Source organism: Hetaerina americana, unplaced genomic scaffold (genome assembly GCF_022747635.1).
Source record: "Hetaerina americana unplaced genomic scaffold, ioHetAmer1.1.p SCAF_1, whole genome shotgun sequence".
Taxonomy (NCBI): Eukaryota; Metazoa; Arthropoda; class Insecta; order Odonata; family Calopterygidae; genus Hetaerina; species Hetaerina americana.
In genome coordinates, this window is record NW_027286069.1 from 114,043,018 (window position 1) to 114,046,950 (window position 3,933).

Sequence of the window (3,933 nt, forward strand, 5' to 3'; positions counted from 1 at the left end):
TAGTCCAAATGGTAGAGCATGGAGACGGGAGCGGAAAGAGAGAGAGAGAGCGAAACCCTTTATGCGGGGCTCGCATATTCAAGTGTTGAGGGAGCAGTTACGGAATCCCCGAGAGAATGGGAAGCCAGGGAGCCGGGACTGCTGAAATTCGCAAAAGAGTGGAGCGAAGCGTTTGAAGTCGAGGTGACACATCAATGCGTGCGGGAGGCCGTGGGCCTGGGGAAACGGTTGGTGAAAGAGGGCGGGGGGAGGCAGGAGGGAGGTTTGACGAGAGAAGGCCGGGGAGGAGGGAGGGCGGGGTTGGTGCGGCGCCGCATTTGGTCAGTCGGCCGAAGACAACGGACCTTCGCTCCACTTGGGACGATCTGAATCGAGGCCGGCGGGCGAAGGAGAGTGGAGGGCCGCAAGGGAGGAGGAGTGCGGCCATTGATCCGCCCACGCCTTCGTAGATTAAGGAATCCAAATGATTTGGACACTAAAAGAATACTTGTACAAAAGATCAATTTTAGCGCCACTGATCACCTGCACTTCTCCTACCTTGATAAATCCGTATATCTAAGTAGATAACGAAACGTAGTTTCCCGTCAAGAGTGAAAAGTTTATTTGTTATATTGTTATTATTATGTAATCTACCGGTTAAGGTAGGTTTTTTTGGATGGACACAGCTACTAAATAAATATTTTGTGACTCCAAACACAAACACAAAAACCAGCATCCTATTCCACATCAGGTCCCTCTTCATCTCTGACTACTTCCTTCCTCCCTTTATCCCGTCAAACATCCCCATCCTGCTCCCTCCCTTTCCTCGTTTGCCTAACATTATCCCCTCTATTACAGTCTTCAACATCCCACTGCCGGTTAATACCTCCTTCATCCCCTTTTTCTGCCTCCATAGGATTTCTTCAAACAAACCTCTCTCTTCGCCCGCCGTACCAAGTACTTCCACATTTGTTTTCTTCTTTGTCAATTTCACCTTCTCAATTCTTCTCCAAATCCACATTTCAAAGGTCTCCAGTCTACGTCTATCCTCCTGCTCCAATGACCACGTTTCCGCGCCTTCCACTCCATATCAAAGTTTTTACGAGTCTTTTCTTAATATCCTTACTCAACGTCCCTCTCATCAACTCCCTCATCATTGTGAAAGCCAATTTGCCTAGCGCAATTCTCCTCCTTACGTCCCTACTACTTTGACCCTCTTGACCCAAAACACTTCCGAGATACGTAAACTGTTCTACCTGCTCCAGTTTTTGCCCTCCTATTTTAATGCTTAGCTTAGCTTTTTTCTCTCTAGAAAATCGCATAACCTTTGTTTTATTAATATTGATTCTCATCCCATACCTGTCGCACTGAATTTCCAATTCACTGAGCAATGCTTGCAGCCCATTGGCTGACTGACAAACTAAAGCTTGGTCATCAGCAAACCTAACTGATTTTACGAATTCCCCGCCCACTTTCATTCCTACGTCGAGTTCTTCCCATGCCTCTTTGATCATTTCCTCTGCATACAGGTTGAACAGCAACGGTGATAATGGGCAACCCTGCCTTACACCCCTTCCTAACACTGCCCATCCTGACTCCCCGTTTCCCACTCGTACCTGAGCAGTCTGAGACAAGTACAGGTTGCGGATTAGCCTCCTTTCCCTCCAATCTATTCCTATTTTCTGCAATATACTCATTAGCTTTTCCCAATTCACTCTATCAAACGCTTTTTCGAAATCTATGAAACAGGCAAATACCTCCTGGTTGTATTCTATATTCCTTTTGATTAATAATCTCATTACTGCAATGGCATCACGCGTACCTCTCCCCTTCCTAAATCCAAACTGGTCATCCCCAAAGTAATCATTTGCCCCACTCTCTATCCTTTTGTCAGTGATTCCTAGATCAACTTTAGCTGCGTGGGATATCAAACTTATTATTCCTTGGCCCTCACATGACGTAGCCTTTACCTTTTTCGCAATAGGAAGCTACACTGGTCTCACAAAGTCTTCCGACCAGATTCCTTCCTCATAGATACTACGAATCAGCCCATAAGTTATTTGTTTACATTTAAATAATGTTTCCCTTTTCTTTGGGGAATTTCATGGGTGGAGTAATGTGTAACTTAACTCAAACCTTGGATTTTAGAACATTTCGGCCCGTCAGCAGGTAAATCGTTCAGAGTAATATCTCTACGGTCACCACCTTTTCTGTAGTTAAATTGAGAGTGAGAAGCCTTTCGGGAAGCAATGCTAAGAATTGTAAAGATTGCAAAGCATTTCGGAATTAAGGTACGAAGAGTAAAAGGCCTGTAGGTACAAAACAGCTCAAGTTCTAATGATCTCCATGCTTACTGTTGCATGCTGCGTTACATGGAGATATGACGACAAAGGAGGAACCTACGCGAGGAAGAGGTTTGGAATTTGACGCCCTGGGCATCTCTGAATGAAGAACCAATGGAACAGCCAACAAGTAAATGGATCGCCGTCAGCGATTGATAAAACGGAAAAGGCTTAGCAAATGATTTGGGAAAATGAGACAGGAGGAAGAATTCAGAATGGCAGAGGAGGAAAATGTCTTATTGAGTACTACCATAAAAGAAGGTAAGGGATTGGAAATAGCGAGAGAGGGTAGGGTCGTACGATGTACATGAAGGTGAATACAAGAGAAAAATTGCGGAATTATACTGATATCATTTTAAGAGCAAGACAAGCAGCCTATCAGTAAGTAAAATGTGCTTGTAGGTATTAAATAGAAATAATGAATCAGTGCAGTCAACCATTCCCAAATCGAAAGATAAATGGACAGTTTTTTATACGATGTTTATGGATGTCTAGAGTTAACGGAAATATTTGGAAATAGACTAACAAGTACAACAGGCTGTAATTTCATTCAAGACTGCTGAAATAAATAAGGTAGTGAAAAAGTTAAACGAAAAAGGATTTTTAGCCTTGATGCACATGGAATTATTGTGTTAGGTAGCTAGAGACCGAGCATGTTACCGAAAAACTCTTGAATACAGGAGAAAAAACACACGCAAATGAAAAACAGTGATGAAATAAACAGTTAAATGCGGAGCAAGATAAAAAAGAAAAACAACATCATCCAATCTATTTCACTGCAAGTAAGTTATTAACTCGTTGACGTCGCGATAATACGAATACAACAATATCACGAAAATCTTAAATCGCTGCTCTGACGCTAAATTCGTCCCAATAACATTGAACATGAAATGAATAATTTTCAAAATACTTAACAAAGTACTTTTCTTCGTCCTCTGTTTGCAAAACTGAAACCCTGGAGCCAACCTGCACACTTTCTCGAATGAATCCAGAGACAATCGTGGGTGAGGAGGCTCCTGCAGGAATGGCAAGAAGGGGACGCGGTTCGTTGGAATTTTGGGAGGAGGGTTGTGTGTGTGATTGAGTCTCCGTGGGTGGCGAGAGACCTCTGCCCCGACAAAACATTCCTTCGCCCCATCGCGCCTCCACAACGCCAATGCCACCGTGAAGCTCGTCTCTCTGCCAGATGCTGCGCCATTACTTTTAGAAATGCGAGGTGGAGGGAACGATCCTCGGATGCATTAAACACTCACAGGGCCCTGCATTCGAGGGACAGGCGGGGGAAGGCGGTGCTGGGGAGGAGGAGAGACGAGGTGGCAGCTGAAGGCGTGTGTGATGCCTCGGGAAGTATTCGCGAAGAGACGAGTTTGCTGCTCGCGAGTCAAAGGGCTAAACGAAGGAAGCATACGCCAGCATCCCACCGAAATACGATTGTGCGCTTCCGTTCATCCCCCCCCCACCCGCCTGCATTCCCAACTCAATCCTCTCATTATTCTTTCTTCCTTCATTGGCGCCACTTTTGAATCCATCCGCTCACTCAACGCGGTTCAAAGTGAGGCGAATCGGAAACATAGAAAAAGGAATACATGTCGAGTGAGGGTCAAAAATAGCG